At 36.0% G+C, this 21,352-nt stretch overlaps 1 long non-coding RNA gene across 1 annotated transcript in view; it reads right to left on the bottom strand.

The window, feature by feature from the left end:
* Positions 1–2,702: 2,702 nt before the first annotated feature.
* The window catches only part of LOC132097228 (uncharacterized), a 79,118-nt gene continuing 60,468 nt past the window's right edge, over positions 2,703–21,352 (bottom strand). The window contains exons 2-3 of the long non-coding RNA XR_009422695.1: positions 3,197–3,403; positions 2,703–3,125 (exon numbers count right to left, since the gene is read on the bottom strand). This is a non-coding gene — a long non-coding RNA (uncharacterized LOC132097228). The remainder of the gene's footprint in view (positions 3,126–3,196; positions 3,404–21,352) is intronic.

The raw sequence follows: 21,352 nt of genomic DNA, 5'->3' as shown, positions 1-21,352 counted from the left end.
AACCGTACCCTCGGTTTTAGAATCCGTACCCACAAATTCATTATCCGTGCGCACGTTTTCGCAATCCATTCCCGCGGATTAGTAAACTGTACTCACGGATTCATACAGCAAGCTCCTATGTGTTAACATACAGTTTTAATGAATATTATGTGGAATATGCCTACAGCAAAGTGTCTTAAGTGATTCTCTATCAAATGTAGTACGAGGTTGAATACAACGATTTAATAAGAAAGATGTGCATCAAAATCTTGTTTAATTTGTGATAATCTTAGCACTTGATTATTATTATAAAATAAACCTGGCATTGTGACTGACTGAATTTGTTCCTCTTTTGTAAGTTGTTTTGGATAAACGTTTCTTATGCATAAACTGTATAATAATATATTATAATGATAAAATAATAGTTATTTGTATTATTATTATTTTAATTTATAGGCTTAATCAATGAGTGCACTTAAGACAGTAAAAATGTTTGTCATAAAATAATTCATGAATGCCTTATTTTTAAATAACCTTTTACAGTTTTGGAAATGTTTGTGTACTAGCCTATTCTTTCTTAACATTAAGACTTATTTTGTTGAGCTCCAAACAGAGTTAGATGCATGCTTCACTGTTAATGTTATTATTAAATAATTAGGCTTATTATAACATTACAATCAGTTAGAAAAGAAATGAAAACATAACCGGCACATTATTTGTTTTGTATTGCTTTTTACCTATTTTTCTTCTTTTTAGCGTTTATTTTAGGCTATAAAACAGAGGTGGCTCCGCAGCGGTGTCTTATTCTACTGGTGATTAATGTAAAATAAACACTAAAAGCTGATCATGGTCTCATATGATACTATGAAAAATAATGTTTAATAAACAGAAATTAATCTGCCGGTGGGGGCGGAGCCACAAAGCCGTAAATTTACAAATCCGAGGCATGGGATTGCGAAAGCGAAAGCGTCCGCACGGATAATGAATTCGTGGGTACGGTTTCAATTCTCTGAGCGCAGGGATTGAAAATTTGTTTAAACTATGGAACAGTTTAAGAATTCGTGAGCATGGTTTATAAACTGAGGGGACTGATTGCAATACCGTTGCCACGGATTGTTTGTTTTTCTCCTACAGGTGAAACATTGTTGAAAACATGCAGCCTGTCTCTACTGTGGAGTTGCCGGCTTTTCAGACAGCTCGTTAGCATGATAACATAGATTACATTTTTAAACAACATTTATATTTTTTATGTTTTCTTTTTATTGCATATAATTTATGGTTGTCAATAATATAATTTTTTTGGTGCTGAGTTTCTCGAAATTGATTCTGAATAATTCAGATTGCTTTCATTTATTTATTTCAAAATGTTTTGCGTTATGTTGTACATTGTTGATAGTTTTCATACTTAAGCTGTGAAAGGAATATTTTTAAGCGCTCAACACAACAACTTTTATGATGCAGAAGCCACTTTAGTTTTTTATTCTGAATATATTATTCAGGTGTTTCAGAAATCCTTGTGATATACAATATTCAGTTTGTGCTGTTCTGACTTAATCAAAATAGTGTTTAAAAATTACTTTCTGTTTAAGTCAGTTTTGTGTTTGTATAGACCATAACGCATAAAAGGGCATTAATGGGAACATTAAAGAGCGTTCTTTAAAAAAGTAACTAAAAAGTTACTTTAAACAGTAATAGATTACGTTTTGGTGTAAGTAATCAACAAAGTAATTAAGTTACTTTTTGAATGAAGTAACTAGTAACTGTAACAAGTTACTATTTCTTAGTAACTACCACAACACTGTTCATGATGGAGAAAGAATTGTGCATTTTTAAAATTCATTTAGAACGTATTATGATTTAAAACAAGTTTTCCATAAGATACACACAATATGGACAACTACACAATTATTATAACTAACATGATCAATACATAATCTTACATCTCTAGGGGAGAGCTGGGAAGCACATGACACTTCTTTGGTTTTGCTAATTTAGAAAATATCTAATGTTTCTCAAATATCTTATTATCATATTATAGCGTCAATTAAATTTATAATTTAATCATGTGAAAAACAATTGAAGTATACAAAGGTTGTGCTATATAACTGTAACAGTGGTATGTCATGCATGTAACAGCATAGTAAAAAGCTCTATAATGTGAATGGTTATATTCTGTTTACGTTCTAATATCAATCAATACAAATCCTTAAATACCAAATATATTTAATAAATTATGAAGAACTGCATTCAAGTGGGACATCAGATTTTATGTAAACACCACAACAATGTTAAACGCATCTCAACAGTAGTACAAAAAACAAAACAAAAACAACAACAACTTTTATATGGAAATTTATGATAAATGTGTGTCAGGTGTACAGACATTCACACAACCAGGAACAATTTTTACTTATTAATATTGCAATCAAATCAGATCTCAAACCCGCAGCAAAGTGTATTTAACTTCTGAATGAGAGAGAATTATATAGTTTATATATTACAATATAAAATTATGACCGCAAAACCAAATACAAGAAAGATATTTTTACTAAGCTCAAAAATACAAATATCCACACCAATGGTTACTGAAATGATGTGTTATTTTGGGTATGAGGAGATGAACGAATTTACCTTTAGTCACTAGCACATCAGAGCTGGTTCAGTAATTAGCACGTTGAGAAATCAGCACCGTCTTACTTCAACATTCCCATTATGACTAAAGAGAACAAGTAATGTCAAACTAGTGTGTTCTGCAAAATCCTTAAGGATCCAGGTGATTTTAATAAACACGAAGCAGCCAGACTGTATTGCATGACCGTTTGAGTGAGTGAACAGACATGCCTTATTCTTTTCTCTCCGAGCCTTAATTGGCCCAGTCAACAGCAGCCTGGCCACATCAGCATCCTATACTCAGACACATCCATTTGTTTAACAACCTGGAGCGTTTGAAGAAGACACATGAAAGGGGAGTCTTGGACAACTGCATTAGAGCCTCCCGACCACAAAAGAAATACCCTGCTTCATTAAAATGATAATACAGCAAAAAGACCACAGCCCATGTGCTTACTCTCTGAAGTACACAGCCTCGTATTAGTCTGCACAGCTACAGTAGACACCCCCTCTTCCCAATCAAATCGAACTGTCATCTGAGGAGACAGGTCATTTACATTCAAGATGATCCTACATTTTTTATTTGTCTTGGAAATTAAAGACTTACTTAATCATTGTGGATGGAAGTGGGGGCCGGGAGATGTAGTCATGTGTTTCTGATTGCATTAGGACTGATGTGGCGTGGCGTGATGGATATTTAATAGTTAAGCTGTCCCTCTGTATCATGTCATGGGCCCCTGATGTGCCCGATGCTACGCAGTACGGCAGCGGTTCCAGGAAAGCTTTAATTATTAGGCTGATCATGGGAGTAGGTCTGGAAGAGAAGGAAAAGAGAAAGTTCATCACAGAGAACACCCTCACCTGTGAAGGTGAAAGCTACTTGTGACTTAACACTTGATATTGGTGTAAGAAATTAACTTTTAACCTGTTAAAGGCAAAGTTCACCTAAAATGATAATGAACAAACCTGGAACACACACACAAAAAAGAGATATTCTGATAAAATGTAAAAAGATTTGGACCTCAACATATATTTTTTCATATATATACTTTTCCTGAGCAAAACAGAAATGCTGTAAGTTAAATTTTTAGTTTTGATTTGTAAATATACATTTGTACTTGCAGAAATGACAGGGATTGTAATAACTGTGATTCTTAGAGTTTTACAAAGATTTTTGCAAGTTTTTTTTATATATACATTTGTAGACCACCTCATTCTGCACAAATATGGTTAAACACAATGGCCGCTTTATGAGTTAATAGTAAGAATGAAGGGATGCTCTCGTGTGGCATCTTTTTTTCTCTGCCGCCTGAAACAGATGATGGGCCATCTGCTAGAGGACAATGCTAATCACAGGGCGGCGCGCAACGCTGGTATGGATGAATGGCCAGGCTGGGCTCTCACATGTCGAGTGGCTTGTCCCACAATGCCGAGCGCCGGTCTGCCAAGTCCAGTCCTCTGCTCTGGCCCTGCCTCTTTCCTGTACCCACGCTCCCGCCAGACAGTCACCACACACATGCCGTTTCCTGTCAATTCAGGAAGTTTTTGGTTGTGGTCCCACTGATCCCACTGACACAAATGGGTAACAACATGGATGTTTAGTCATTTCCTACTTCCTCGTAGAAGTCACGGGTCAATGACTATTCTCTAAATGATCACTGATGGGTTACATCTTCTTACTTTGAGAGGTTTTGTTTGGTTTGGATTTCACGACATTTTTTTCACCGTCTCTCTTCTGCTATTGAGGAACTGACTGGTAGATGTCTCAATTGAACTCAATTATCACAGTAATTATCTTAGAGAAGCCATTCTTGCGGTTTTAGAAAAGAAAGATTTTTCATACCACTCTGAGCGGTGTGAAATGAACACAGGCAGTTAACATTAAATGGAGTATTACATTCTTCATCCATCGATATTTCATGGGTGGGCCCCTTCACAACTGACACGATCATCCTTCCAACCACTGCAACTACAAATCTAGACAGCAAAAATCAAACAACCATCCTTTTTCTCAGCATTAACGTTTACATCACTAGGAAATGGGTCCTTAATTCCTTTATCCTCTGAAAATGTGGGAAGCTAATCAGGCCTTACACATTTTTATGAGTGAATAAAAGCCAAAAGCCATGTTCATGGTGCTTTCAAGCTGTGGCAGAGGCTGCACTGCAACACTGTGTTTAATTGAAGAACATGAATTAGGCTTGAACCCAAGGCTGTGATGCTTCCAGTTCTGCTTGTGTTGCTACTGTAATAGTGATGTCCCCGCTCCTGATTAGGTGTGTCATCTTAAAAAATGCCACGGCTGTGGCATTTAAAGTGTATTTACAGTGATGAATATACAATGCCACAAGCAGAAATTACAGGGAATGCTGGTGATAAACTGAAACAATTCTTGCAATTTGGTGATTGTTTAAAGGAATCGTGAGGGTTTGTGGAGGAAGCCAGATTGTAATGCCCCTTGGTCTCCATTTTGGGCTTGAGGCTTTGTCTTAAACTTTCAACTGTAGTTTACTCTTACTTGAAAACCTTGCAAGTCTGTAACAGGCTTAAGGCAAGTAATTTACATTTTTAATTTAACGTCATCATGAATCAATAAATTAGAACAAATTCATGCATTACAATTTTCATAGGAAATTATTTTAACCATTTAAAGGCCTAGCTAACTGCTGTAAGCCTTTTGCCTTATGCGTCTGGACAAATTGCAAGTAATTTATCCTTTAGCATGGTTTTAGCCATTTAATACTTTCATGCAGGGAGTATCTCTTTCCGTTCCTTTTCGCCATGGCACTTCATTCTAATGTACTAGGGCTTATCAAAGCGGATTCCATGTAGAAAATAAAAGCCCAGACAACTACATTACTGTCCGACCTGTCAGATTCTTTAAATATATGCTCAATCCTCTCTGCCAAGTGCTTAAAAGCAGTACTGGCAGAGAAAGCAAACTGGGAGTGACAAAGCATGTTGTTTGGGGGGCTGAGATTTTATTTAAGGAGAATGGACTTTTAAATGTATTTTATACATTCACAAGGAGTTCATTCTGTTCGCCATGAATCAATAATAAGCAGTGTGCCACAGGCCCGGGATACAATTATCCACCCTGAAGAAGCTCACCTGTCACAGTGATGTCTGAGGAACTGAATATGCTGTCAGGTATAATGGCGTTTATTTTGCTGTTCCCACAGAACCAGGGCCTGCAGCAGCTCTAACATGGCAGCTTCTTAGGATTCACAATCAGGCCTAAAAGAACATGACTACATATGGATCACACATAGATGTACTGCATATAGCTATACTAAAGCAATACAAATTCCACAACCACAGTATGTTCCAGCATATTCATTGCCAAGTGAGGAAATGATTTCAGAAATAAATGAATTTAAAATGATTCTTGCCAAATGAATTTCTTTTAGAGACAGCATAAACAAGATAAAATGAGCCTTAAAGGGATACTCCACCCCAAAATGAAAATTTTGTCATTAATCACTTACCCCCATGTCATTCCAAACCCGTAAAAGCTTTGTTCATTCTTGGAAGATAATTTAAGATATTTTGGATGAAAACCGGGAGGCTTGTGACTGTCCCATTAACTGCCAAGTAAATTACACTATCAAGGTGCAGAAAAGTATGAAAGACATCGCCAGAATAGTCCATCTGTCATCAGTGGTTCAACCGTAACATTATGAAGCAACAAGAATACTTTTTGTATTCATCAATTCGTCTCCTCTGTGTCTAATTTACTTGGCAATCTATGGGACAGTCACAAGCCTCCCAGTTTTCATCCAAATATCTTAAATTGAGTTGAGTTACGAAGATGAACGAAGCTTTTACCGGTTTGGAACAACATGGGGTTGTGATTAATGACAAAATTGACATTTTGGGGTGGCGTATCCCTTTAACTATGTATTAAACAACAAAACTAAACAAACCAACAAAATTTGTTATTTATTAAATGCTACTGACTGATGCATTATGCATTTCTTAATGCAAAGTCTCACAGTCAGTCAATATATATACACAAGTCTCACAGTCAGTCAAGCTGTTTGAGCCACTTAAAAATGAACTTAACTATGTGAAAACAAAACCAATGTTGGCGTCTTGGCGGGCACACTTCTCTAACAGCTAGCAATATGCACACACAGCTGTTGTGTTACAATCTTTTTTTCTTTTTTTTTGTAAATGCAAGCCATCTGTTTTTGAAACAAGCTTCAAGAAATTCAACTACCAACTTGCTACCATCCTTTTGGTCCATGATGAGTTGGCCTTTAGTGGGCAGCTCTGTTATGATGGGTACTGGGGAAGGTCCTAATAGGGCAGTAAATATTTGGTGGAGGGTAATGGGAGTGGATCCAACTGATTCTCAGACTAGTTTACACCAGATGTTTGCATGTTGTGCCTTCTGGAACTCTTTTTATTTCACTACCCTTTAATTTGCATGGTATCCTGACTACCTGATAACCAGCACCAACTACAGTATAGAAAAATTCAGGAAAGGGTACTCTGAGAAACAATTATGACATAAAAACTTTTAGCGTAGTGGATCTTAACCTTCACAACATGCAGCCCATGAGATTTCATCTCACATGAGAACACCAGACAGAGAATAAATTTTAACAGCATTTAATGAAGATGTTAACACTTACTGAACTATCTGAATGCTAATATTCACACAGTATTCCTGATCACGACATTTCTGACAGCAAACAATCAATATTATGAGGACTGAAAGGAATATTTCATTCAGTAATATCAATACAGTACTGAACAAAATCATACCCACTTTTCAGTAGTCTGTAGTGAGCATCAGTGCACACCAGGGTTATTTACAGATAACTAAATCTAAAACTGTACAGTATTTCTAAAGCCATAAACATTTTGGATCTGAAATCAAATAATCAACATTTCTCCATCTATCTCCAGCCATCCATCCTACTAAAAGTGACAAAAACAGAAGGAAAATGACTAAAACTATAATAGTTTTTATAATCTCAATGATACGAATAACATGGGAGCACGATATAGACTCTAGAAATAAAGATTCCAAAGCACTTTTTGCCTATTAGTCAATATAGTGTAATACAATTAGATACATTTTTCACACAAAATGACAACTAATCCAAACACTGTGTTGATTGACAGACTGCCTTAACACCAAAGCTAAATTGAATCACTGGAAATGAACACTATAATTGCTCTAATTAACATGTGCAGTGACATTTGAATCCTTGCGTTTTCTTGGGCTCTCATACATGTGCAGTTGTGTGGGCTTATTTGTATTGTAAACAGACTGTTCCAAAAGAGACCAGACATAATTAAAATCCCTGATGGCGGGATGTTAAAAAACATACGTGTTGCAAATTGTGGCCCATCTGCTGCAGTGCATGGCTTTATGAGCACGGAGCATTGCTCAGCGGTGGGTCAGAGATGGTGCAAACTGATTGATGACGGTGAAAGAGCAGAGAATGTATGTGTGTGTAAAGATGGGATTTAAAAGATGACAGCATTGGGTTGTCAAAATTCATTTAACGGGTAACCATTCGAAAATCAAAGCCAGTAGTTAGGTCATATTATTAGCATAATACATTTTCAGCCTATTTCCCTAATATGAATATTTCCTTAAGATGACAGCAATATTGTAATGACATAGAAAAACAGTAATACTATTAAAAATACAATTAGATCCATTAATACTAATAAATATTATAATGCTACAGAATATGCATAACAGATCACTAGTTAATTTGCATTCAGTTAATTTATTATTGACTTGAAAATTAGAAATGTATCTAGAAAATACATTAGATAAAAGAACAAACTTACCAACTACCAATATAATATTGTCAAATCATTCTATCATTCACTCTATCTATCTAATAGACCCAAATACAGTGAAATGTGAATGTTAGTTAACACTGAGGCTTTCAGTTACAAACCTGGATGGCACCGGGGTAAATTGAATGAATATACTGAATGACAAACAGACCCTTACTGTAACCTTTCAACAGAGAGCTCCGAGACATTACTCCGCTGAAATAAAAGTGCTCACACCATTTGTGCTGCGACCATCACTTCATCTGATGCCCTGTGTGTCGGTGTCAGTGAAATGCTATTCATGTCAACTTTTCAAAATAATTTACCAAGTGCAATTAGCAGTCAGAAGTTGTCATCCACAGTCTTCTTGAAACCTTTCGGCGGAGGAGTTAACGTATTAAAGACACTTACAGCCTGCATTAAAAAATAAATGTGTGGATCTCTGCTGATTACCCGGCACCAGAAGAAAGAAATGACATTTCCCTGAAAAATTAGAAACAAACCTATTTGACAGCCCCTGTTAGCTTAGAACAAATGGTAGACACACAAAATTGTTTGACACACTTTCATAAAAAGCAAGTGAAGGCAACCTATCCTTTGGTGTCGGGTAATGGCTCCTCGTTGTTAGATTCAATGGAAAAAGCTATTCATACTGTTGTGTGATTGAAAAGAAAATTGAATCCTTTTGATGTTATAAATGTGTCTATGACTGCATTTGCACACAAAATTTCAATGGAAATTACAGAGAAAGGGGGTGATTCTCTAAGGGAGGGGGTGACATATTGAATTCTATTCCGTCAGGCACATCAATATACTGTACGCCTGGCAGAATGACTCCAAAACCATATGATTTTTCATGCTGGCATCAGAGTAAATAGGGTGAAAGGCTAAAATTGCAAAACTATATATATATATATTAATGTTAATGCATAGATATTTCCCATACAACCTTCTCTATTTGCCACATAGTTATAGGAAACTTTTCATTTCCAACTGCTGAAATCTCCCAAGGTCCCCCCGAAGTTCAAAACACTGGCAGTCTGTGCAGTGCACTTGCCATATTAAAGGGCCTTATGATAGGGCCTCCAGCAAGATATAATAGAGCTGTTGTGCATTTAAATGTAGTTAAATAATCAGCAAATAGAGTTCAGGAGATGGGTTCAGCCCAGGTTTGTGAGAGGAATGTGTTCCTGAGAGCCCTATTCAATTTAAGAATTTCTGAAGCCACCACTTCAAGCAAAACACTGCCACAACTCCCTACTCTAACAAGAATATAGCCATTGAAGGCCTACTTCAACACAGCAGTTGTCTTTAGCTCTGTGACTGTCCCTGGCTTTAGGTAACATCGGTATGTGGCAAAAGTTCTCAGAAAAAAAACTCTAATCGGGCCGGATTTGCAGAATATGCAGAATTTCCAAAAACATCTGTGAGCTTAAGTCACTGTGGTTGCGTTAAAAAAAGGTGAACCTTAACAGTGAAGTGTTAAAGATGTGTGCAAATACAATTAACAACAGATTTCAAAGACTTCAAAACAAACTTATAAAGACATTACCAGTGACCTGCCATCCAATATGCAAGAAGCCTACTTGGCTACATACTGTCACTCCTCATTGAGCATGAAGCGCTCTCTGATAACTAAACTAGGGATTTTTTCAATTGCCTTGATGAAGACATTGAGAGGCTATTCAGCGATGCACACATTTGATGTTCCAGGCCTACGATACAACATTTCTGAAGTCTGAGAAAAAGCTTGTAATAGCATCCTTTTGATGCATCTGTAATAATTATAGATATATTCAAATTGAACAGCATCTTCTGCACACTGGCGCAAGTCATTGTGGGTAACACACAAATCATTTAACTCAGTAGTGATGTTAATATATCGCCACTTTTGAAGCAACGCACAAAGGTATAATGATTGCTTCAATTCAAAAGCAGTCATATTACAAACCCAAATGTAAATCAAGGTTCAAAAAACATGTTTGCATTCATTTCCAGCATTCTGTAGAACCGATTTGCAGAGAATGTTTAGCAAATTAAAAAAGGGGGTGGGGAGGAGAAAAAGCAGATGGCAACCCATTTTTACACTCATTACTGAAGTAGATGAACAAAGTTTCCACCTCAAAGAACATTCAACCAAAACATCAGAACAAATCACTCTGTGTGTTGGGATCTTGGGATACCCATACATAGGCACTAATGAATAATTTCAGCTACTCAAAAATCCACACAATTTGATCATTTGCAGTGGCATTTCATGCAATCTCCTCCTCGCTCCTGGAAAAAGAGAGAAAGAAAAATTGTGTAGACAGAATATCTCTTTATTTAGAATATTCACACTCTTGTGAAGAGCCTATATGTGCGGTGCAGCTATTTTCTCATTTTGAGGGTGAGAAAAAAAAAACGCTCTTGCTGTTAGCATGGGGGATATGACCCAGGAATGAGAGCTCATTTATTAGCATGTGATTAGCAGGATAGTGAGTGAGTGAGAGTTTTGGCCTGTCATGACACCACTGCTGGGATCAGAAGACTGCGGCTGACAGAATAGTCCAGTTTCTTTCTTTTCTCCCCTCCAAATCTTCTTCACAACATTCTCAAATAGCCAAGGCAATCATAAACCTCATTTTCAACCTAGGTGGTGTCTTACTAATACTGTCATGGAGGTATCAGTGAAAATTCATCTATATAATGCATGTTTGGGCTGGTGCTGCTGGTCTAGCATGGGGGGAGATCTAAGATAATGAATCAATAGCGCAGAGGGAACATTCATGTCCTGGAGGAGGTCAGTTAACGGTGGACAGCATTTACTGGAAGCCCAAAGCGCATTTTTACCCGTCAGGCTTTCGTTGATGGCCTACAGCTTTGGTCTACACTATGGTCTGAAAACAGAGTTCAAAATCTATTACAATTAGGCCTACAGTACCACGTGAAAGTCAATTCACAGTGCTGAAACTAGAAAAGATAAACTGATAAATAAATTGGCATTTATGATCTAGAGCAATTTTTACATTTCAAAATCTCCTAAAGTAAAATAAAATAAATTTAAATACGCAGATTGTTAAACTTCTTACTGATACTTACATTTGTTTCTTTACTATTCAATACATAAAATCAAATAGATCACATTTCTATAAGAACAGCTGCTTTCCCCCTGTATGTTTACAATTTAAAATAACCATTTTCTATTTGACATTTTCTAATTGAATTTTGTGGAAACCAACAAGAACAACATTCATTTGCTTATGTGCTTCTTTTGGAATACGCTGAGGTCTGTTGACCATTAATATCCAAACAGTAAGAGCCCCTGCATCAATATATCAGTATGAAGCCCTGGGAAGGAGGTCAGGGGCACAACCCTCAGTATATTCATCCTCGCACTTTCTCATGTACACGCTCATACAAAGAACCAGCTAAACAAGCTCTGTCAAACTTGGTAATTAAACATCCATCACCTCCGAGATGTGGTGGGGTGACTGGATGCCTTCAGCAAAGAAGCAAGCTTGTCACTCTGGTACTAACAGTTCCATTAGAACACAGTGATTATGCTAAATGAATCGACGCTAGGGCTCGACACCTTAGTCGTGAAACTGAGGAAATACTTAGAATGCGGCTCCTGATGTGCAGAGACGATGGGGGTGGGTTCAGGGGGAAAATGCAAGGTTGGATGCACAAAGAAACTGATTATCAAATCTTTAATCCAATTCATTTTCCTCGGCACAACAGAATACATCAGATTCATGAAACGTAAGTCCCACGCGGTCTGGAGACTGTGTGAACTGCTCTGATTGAGTTAAATTGAGATACAATATAATAATTATGAACTGACTCGAGAGACAAGGCAGGGCTCATCTCCAGCAGTGTGGATCTATGGAGAAACCGTTGGTTTGTATTAACCACAGTCAGCCGGGCGTGCTGGAAGAAGGGATATTCACTTCACACTCAGCCCATGGTCTTGTACAAAAACAATGTTTTGATTCTATGATTAAAGCACTCAAGTGACACAAAAATGCCCTCTGAATGGATAACTTGAGATGACACCAGATCCAGCCACATGTAACAAATGAAAAAGGAGGAAACATTTGCGTTACCGCATTCCCTAATGGCCTTGTTCAAATAAACTGATGGCAGAATAATTTAATCACATGCCAGCTGAAAATTTGCTAAATTGATTTTGGTTAAATTGTCACAGAATACAAAATGAGCCAAATGGACCAACAGGAGCATTTTCTACTTCGTATTGGTTTCCCTCTAAAGGGGTAGAGCTATTAATTTATGTCAAAGACTCAGAAATAAGTTGGTGAATGAGATCTTCACAACAAAAACTTTAACTAAAAACCAAATACAAAGCTGCAGCAAGCTGAAACCCTGCCGCTGTCCTTGTTCTAACTAAATCAAGATCCCTCTTAGATCTCGCAGCCATCCTCCATTTGATCAGCAGAGAGAATCCCACAGAGGACTCAGGACTCACAATTTGGTGACAAAGATGTAATGATATAGGAAATTATCTTCAACAAGTCCTGTAAGGGTCAGGGTAATTATATACTAGATAGAAAAACAAGCCTGACCCTTAGCAATGCATACAATTCCTCATTGATTTTCTATAGACAAAGAGAATTTAATCAATTTAGCTACTGTAACCAGACCAGGTGGTCAATCATTGTCCTATTTTCAAAGCCCTTGATGAGAGATGTGGTACATCAGGAGGAAAAAACAGACAATTGTTCAATTTAATTACAGCATGTCAAAGACAAGAACATATTTGCATTTTAAACAAGCACTTAATCTGATTGGAGGACAATTGTTATAAATTTCATTAAATATGTGGATGGCAGCACATGCTGCCTCTATTTGCAGAAGAGACTGCTAGGGAAATCTGGCTAAAATAACCCAAGCTTTCAGCATTCCAGAAAGAATATATAAGAAAAAAAATAACAAAAAACTTTCTATTTCTGATTTCTTCCAAAACTCAGTATAGTTTGCAGATGAATAATTTTTTCTTTTCTTATCAATGTTTAATTTCTTTTCCTTGCTTTTTCAAGGTCTTTTTTTTCCTTGGGTTCAAATACTAGATGTATATGGATCTTGAGAAGAAAGAGGGAGGAAGGAGACTGAAACTAAATATAAAAATAAATAAAAAACTTTGTGCCCTAACAATTTATGACCATTTTCTCACAATTTCCTGCAGTCAATTTAAGTGTGCTCCGCTGCTTCCTGCATAACTAACAGCCTCTAAAGTGTCTTTATTTACAATTCCTCTTATTTACAGATCGCTGGTGGAACAGCTGCTCCTACACTTGCCCCAGAATCCATGAAGTGATGTTTTGCAATATACCATTTAATTTTTAATGCTGATATTCATTTCTCCTTCAAAACACTAGAACTTCCATGGAGAGGCAGCTTTTGATGACAAATACACAACATCCAATAGACTGAAAAATGGTGGAATTAATTGAGATAAACAGTATAATATCAAGCAAACAAACCAGAGGGTAAACACAAGGGAACTTTACACAGTAAATATACATTTTGTGAATATTAAATGAGAAGGAGAGAGAGAGAATGATTTCCGCTTGGTGTGGCGACTGTTTTAAGACTATATCAAAGAGCACTGAGAGGAATTAGTCACAAAAAAAATACCCATTAGTCATAACAATAGAATAAAAGCTACAGTATAGAAATAATAACAAAGGTAGAACTTTAAAATGCTTGATTTTGACTTAAAAATATTTAAATTGTTTATAAATATAAATTAATCCTGTTCCCTACTAGTGAAAGATTGATTGGAAAATACTACATAGTTGATGAGTGCACAAGAACATGAATGTACAAACCACTATGAAAGTGATTTATACAAACAGAAATACATTTCCAAAAAAAAAACAAACAGACATAGTAACTCTAAAAGTGCTATAGAAAGTGATACAGAGACCACTCCTCCCGAAAAAAATTACTAAAAATAAAATAACCAAAGCAAGTTGTGATGCACCTGCATCGGCTTGTTCATAGTATGAGATGGGCTGGATCCATGCCAAGCATTTCTACTCCAACCATTGCTAGGGACCGTACATATTGATTTGAAATACAGCATAATAGGCCATCAGCTTAATTATTACTGAAGAGAGCACATTGTTCTCTGACATTTTTCACCCTTCCAATCCCAGAAAATTGCACAGAAATAAAAAAAAGAATGACTCATGATGCCTGCATTTGCATAACTTCCGAACAATATGGTTTATTGGAGATTGTTGAATGAAGTTGCAAGTATATTTGTAAGTCTGTGTGAATTTGTGAATTGCAAACATTTTTGCTCCTTGTTCTATGATCATAGTTTGTGTTGATAAAGAGCAGAAAGGAGAGGGGAAAAAGGAGCGAAAGAATGTAAGGGGGATAAAAAAAAAAAACGCTAACAGAACAAACAAAAGAAAGAGAGCAAGCGTGAAAGAGAGAAATAGCCAGAAACTGAAAGAGTGTAGGAAAGAAATGTATAAAGAAATGAGAGAGAAAATGAGAGAGAAAAGAGGGAAAGAAAAGAGACAGAAAGGAAAAACGAAAGAAATAGAGCAAAAGAAAGAGGGAAAAAAGAGAGGAAAAACAGTAAAAGACAAAAAGAACAGTAAAAGAAAAGAGAAAGAAATAGAAGAGTGAAAAAAAGCGAAAAAACAAAAGTGACAAAAAAGCGGACGAATGGCAGAAAGAAAGTTAATGAGTGAAAGAAAGAACAAAAAAAAAGAAAGAAAGAAAAGTAAATAATGAAATTAAGAATAATAAAATTTAAGATATAAAGAAAAATAAGGGAAAATATAAAGGAAAAGGAAGAAAAAAAGTAAAAGGACAAGGAAAAGTAAAGGGAAACGTGGAAGGAGAGGAAAAAGAAAAGGGAAAGGAAATGGGGTGAGGAAAGACACAAGGAAAAAGAAGCGGAGAGCTCTGCTCTGTCTGATGATAAAAGTATTCATACATTGTAAGTCTTGGCTGGCACATCACAGGAAGTTCAGAAGAAGACCGTCTAGAAATGGGAAGTGGGAGGAGCTTCAAAGGAAAGAACAGCACAGGAATCAAAAACTGTCTGAATTTAAGATGTGTAAGGCAGGAGTTATATGTTTGATGAGGAAACAATGCAATGGAGAGAAATGCATTTTATATAGGTGTTTCAATGTTATTATACTTAAATATATAAGATTATACTTCAGTATAAATGTTGTATTTTAAATACCCACATTTGTAGACAAGAGATAACTCACAGCCTCTAAATGCAACTGCATTGTAAACAGGTTTAATGTATAATAAATTGTATTGCTTATGAACCAAAAACAAACCTTCTGCTATCTGATGCAGTTACAGTACTAGTTAGTATTCCATCCCAATATGTAAGATTATATGGTTAAATCACTTATAATTTCAGACAGTGGCTTCATATTGCTCTTATTTTTTTATTATCTTTACTTCTAGAATGCTAAAGTAGGTTAACTGGGGTTAGTCTGGGTGGGTAAGTCAAAAGCCTGAAACTGCATCAATGTACTGCAGACTCTGCATGAGAAAGCTGGGCGGCAGTGTTTCCCAGTGAGAGAGTAATGAGACAGAGTGAGAACATGTTTTAGTGTGGCATGGGTCCGGTGGTCAGGTCCTCCGCTCCATGTTCAACTGAATCACGCCTCTCCGACTGCTCTGCTAAAGGAATGCCTGGGACTGTTTGTGTTGGACCGTCGTGCATGTGGTTTTAACCCATTTCCTAGTACCAGACACAAGAGTTAACTCATAAACCGAACAAAATGCCACTTCTTCGCAATGGCTCGACAAAAACTGTTGCCTGGAGAGCTCGTAAAATACTAACAAACGGCCAAAAAGATTACTGTGCATGTGTCTGGTTTTCTTTATGTTAGACTTCTTTATAACGACTGGAGTAAATAATCTGCACATCTAAAAGCAGCTCTGGATCTATCTGAACAGGCTATGTGGAAGGTGAGCGAGAAAGAGGGCCATGTCCCAAGGCAAATTTGCAGTTCTGAGCAGACGACAGCTTTATTCATGTCAGCAAACAGTGCAGCAATCTCCTAGAGAAATGGGCTTTGTGTCTAAGGGGGTCCCAGCAGAGCGGTCTCACAGATCTCTCCAAACTAAAGCACACAGAACAAGCATGGCCAATTCCCAGCCTCCCCAGCCCCCTCTCCACCAGCACAGCCCAACCCTTGCCCACAGATAATGTTTTGTTTGGCTGGCCACAAAGCCCATGACAACTCCAGCAAGGGACTTATTCTTAAGACATGGAGAGGGAAAAAAAGTTGCCAGACAGGTAAAAGTGTCAGGTGGAAAAAAAGATATACTGTGGAGATGTGTGACATATACAAAGAAAGCACTGTTTAAATAAGTATTAAAAATAAATAATGTGAACAGCTGCCATTGTGCTGCCAACTCACTTAAGTGCTGTATTACACTAGGTTTCAAGGTGGTGATATTTATCCATATGTGAAATGTGCCAGAAGGATCAGTGCAAGTGAAATGTATGTTCAGGGTTTAATTTCTCATTCACCTATTACCTCATCAATCTCAGTACTTCTTCCTTAATTACGTGAGACAATAAACTTAAATGTAGCCCAGTATGCCCGTGTGGAAAAAGAGGATAATGAACAGCAAGTGTGTTGTCAATAGCTACTAGGGCTGCAAGATATTGGTAAAAAATGACATTACGATATTTTATTTTTCTGCGATATATATTGCGATATGAAATCTAATCTAATTTTTTCTTACAAACAAAAATGTGGTGAGTACACTTACATTCTCATTTTAAATGATTTAAACATCAGAGTATTATTTAAATTAGAGTAAATTATTTGTTTGTAACTTTAGGATATGGTTTGAATTGTTAACATATTAACTAACATGAACTTACCACGAGCAATACTTTTGTTATACTATGTAATTGTTATACTAGTTCGCGAATCAGATGTAATTATCTCTGCAGTTTTGGATATCGCACAAGATTTGACAACACCGAAAACATTTCATCACTGGATAGGTTTTTTTTTTTTGACACCATCGCTCCTGCAAGCTCTCTCTCTCTCTCTGCTCGCACATGCTGATTTTTTGTTCGGAATACATAAATGAACATGTAAACAAACAATGTGAATCGGATTGCAAAATTTAGAGTTAGTCTAAACAGTACTTTCAGAACCTGAAATCAGATTGGATTCATCTGGTTTGACATGAATCACTGCATGTAAACAGACCTAATGTGAATTACATATTTCCCCCCCCTCACAAGAATTGGGTCATTCTACAGAAACGTCCACATTTGGTATGGCAAGATCTCTTAAAATTTATTTATTTTTCTAACATTTAAACTTAGACCACATTATTAGATTACCCTTTGACTTTATGAGTACACATAAATTACAGCTTAATGATTTTTTATTTTTTGTGTGCATGTATTTACCCATAAGGAAGGTGACACCAGTGACAGTAACACCAGTGACAATTTTCATGAAAACTGCATTTTACAAAATAGCTGCTGCAAGGTATCAAACCACATGTTGTCAATCATGGTATACTCACAAAATTAAGTAGTTTAATCCATTTGTATTCTAGTTTTTTAAAATGCCCAAACAATAAAAGAGGTCATACCAGTGACTTCAACTAAAAGCTTCATATGAAATCATGAGATAAATGAGAAGATTTCTGATAATTGAAAAGAGACAGTGGACTTACCATGGACTTCTCTTCATAGATCTCCAGGAAATTGGAAGAAGGAAGTCGAGTGATGTCATCAGTGTGATTGTTATTTCAAAATAAGAGCTTTTTTGTTAAACGGTAACACCAGTGACACAACTCCAAGGGACCACTACTTTCATTATATATTTTATAATATTTATTTAGCATTTTGTTTTTTAATGTAATTTACATCATATATTTGATAGTTATGGACACATGGTTGTATTTTAAATGGAAGAAAACACTGTTTTTGACCTCAAAATAAAGCATTTTCCCTCTGTACATGACTGTGGGGACGAGCACTTCTGTGGTGCTTGGAATTCTAATTAATTAATAAAAATCAAATATTGCCACATTGATGGCTCAAGAAAGTGTAATTGTTCAAATAACATATTGTTTCATTTTAAAATATAAAAAAAATTGTAAACCTAAAGTGTTTTTCAAGTGTAATATTTCTGTAAAGGCTAGGGACAGAAAAATGGACATTTCCGTAGAATGACCCAATTAAGTTGTAATGGAACACCTCAATGGAACTTTAAAAAAAATATTCCATCAATACTCTTTATTGATGCTTATGCTGTATTTTGTGGTAGATCATTTCATTGGTGTGGGAGGCAGTACGATCAATGTGCATTTGTCAGAAGTGCATACTGATTATACATGACATTTTAGTAGCCCTTACAATGCATAAATTGTCTGATATTTAAGGCTGAAAGGATAAACTTTTCCATCTTTGACACCAAGGAAGTAAAAATGCTAAGAAGCTGCAAGGGCTAGAGCAAAAGAGGTTTGATTTGACAGATGAATACTTGAGCTCTGTCCAGATGAAGGAGGAGGGAGACGAGGAGGGAGAGAAAGTGAGAGAGTCTCATCAGTGGCTTTCAGGCTAGGATGTTTCATTATTACTCGTCTTTTGTCTGACTCTCCGTAGATCCTCCCTACTCTTGAGGCACACTGCTGATGCTGGGTTAGGTGTGCCAAATGGTTTTCAATTCAAAATTACAGTCCTTTTTCTCTTTCACATCACTGGAAAAAACATATAATGCATAAAGCCAAGCTTAACAGAGCAAGATGTGTAGAGCAGACTTACAAAAGTCTTCCCTGTCTACTATGGCACACAAAAAAAGAGAGGCATAACACAGAACCATATCACCTGACTATAATGTATGCAAAATGATAATGACATTGTACCATTAGATAACTAAATAAACAATATGCCATGGGTCAAACACCGTCTTTAACTTGCAATGGCAATAATAACATAAATATATATATAGTTTACATCAAAATGAAAAGTCTGTCTTCATTTACTCTCATGTTGGTTCAAATATGAATGACTCTCTTTCCTTCCTGGAACACAAAATTAAATCACTTTCTGTGTCACTTATGCTCTATATTTCAAGACTTTTGAAGTTGCATGATAAAAAGGCTTGAAAATCATGATTGAAAATCTCATCTGTGCATATTTTCAAGTTTGGTGCTTTAAGGGCTATAAAAAAAGGAATGTACTTAAGTGTTTTTTTGTTTTTTTTTTCAGATTATTGATGTGTTACTCCTCCTTCCCTGTTTGGTTTGTTTGAATGGATCTCGTTTTGTTACAAATAAAATCCATATAAAAAAAGTCACGAAAAAAAAAGTTTGGTGCTTTGATATCAAACCTGATGCGATACATTTTAACATGCTGTATACATACACACACAAATGTGAACTATGTTTGAGGGTTGCCGTGTTGATAAGATCTTTTAGGACATAAAGACATGGAACATAATGAAATATTAATTATTGTCATGATACTTTTGGTACGGTTATAGAGTTTTTGGCATTCACTTTCATTATATGGAAGAGAGCAACATTGTGCAAAATATCTCACGAAGAAAAGAAAGTAAGTCATATAGATTTGGAACGACACAAGAAGGTATAAATGATAACAGAATATTCATAACTGGGTGAACTATCCCTTTATAAACAAAGTTTGCCAGTTAAGTGTACTTTAAGATATTCTTAAAAACTACTGTAGATCTATACACCAAATGCATTGCAATACATGCAGCTTTAAATTGACCAATTTCAGAGTCTATTTTTCCAATTGAGCCTGATTGGCCAAGCGTTCCATGTTCTGTTGACAAATTGGTTCTAAACATAATCACCCTTTGGATCTGAGCCATGAACCTGTGATTTATGCCACCCATAAAGCATACACGCCAGTGCCAGATAAGAAATGTATTACTTGAGGTCAATAAGCAGGGGGGCCGCATTTCAAAAGTGCTGACCCATATGTTTGCCAGGGCAAGACTCAAGCTCTTTGCTATAATATATGGCTGCCTCTCAAAATCATTGTGACAATCAAATGACTTTATGTTTGGAGACAGGAAGGAAAACAGAAACAAAGTGTTTTAACGGCATAACAAAAAACAACACTTCTATGCAACTTTACTGCAGTATATATTTGAGCATTCTTCCTCTGTCCAAAAAAAGCTTGGAAAACCACCTTTTCCTCTAATGTATAAAAGGCGCATAATTTCACAACTTCCCTCTTTATCAGAGGGCTTCTTTACCATAAAGATAAGTATTTTGTTCCATCTTAAATGGGATTTTCCATAAAAGCCACAGTAAACATATGCTTCCAAGGAAAGACTTCCTCCCCATAATTTTTCTAAGCTTTGCCTTTATGAGAGCCAATTAACTGTAAAGTGAAGAGGCAGTCATGTCCATGTTAATTGTTTTTCCCAAAATGCTTGGAATGGGAGCTGTTCTTGCACTGTTGCCAGTGCTTGGCTTCCTCTGAAGGGAAAATGTAAAAATTACACAGATATACAATATTATAAGAAGGTTTGCATGACCTACATCAGTCCACATTATAATTTAGCATGAAAAATTGGTTATTAAAAGTATTTTAGTAGAAATAGACTAATAATATCATCATTTTGTAAATTCAAAAGAACTGCTTTTATTTGAAACAGAAATTTTCAGAAACAAAAATGTCTTTACTTTTTAATCTCTTTTGATCAATTTAACGATTTCTTGTAAAGAAAAAAAGAGGTATTAATGTACTTAAAAAACTCTTTAATATAATCTTTTAAAAATTAAAAATAAAAGTATTTAATATTTAACAGCACAAAACAACTTTTCTACTGCTTCCCACGTACACATCAAGAGAAGAACTTACACATTTTCAGGACGTTATAAAGAATAACAACTAAAGTTGTGTAAGTATATTTTCATTGGCTAATATCAGTGTTCATCAAGACAC

This window comes from Carassius carassius, chromosome 2 (assembly GCF_963082965.1).
Source record: "Carassius carassius chromosome 2, fCarCar2.1, whole genome shotgun sequence".
In the NCBI taxonomy this organism is placed as follows: Eukaryota; Metazoa; Chordata; class Actinopteri; order Cypriniformes; family Cyprinidae; genus Carassius; species Carassius carassius.
Note: the sequence above shows the minus strand (reverse complement) of the source record. Positions and strands in the feature narration are given on the sequence as shown.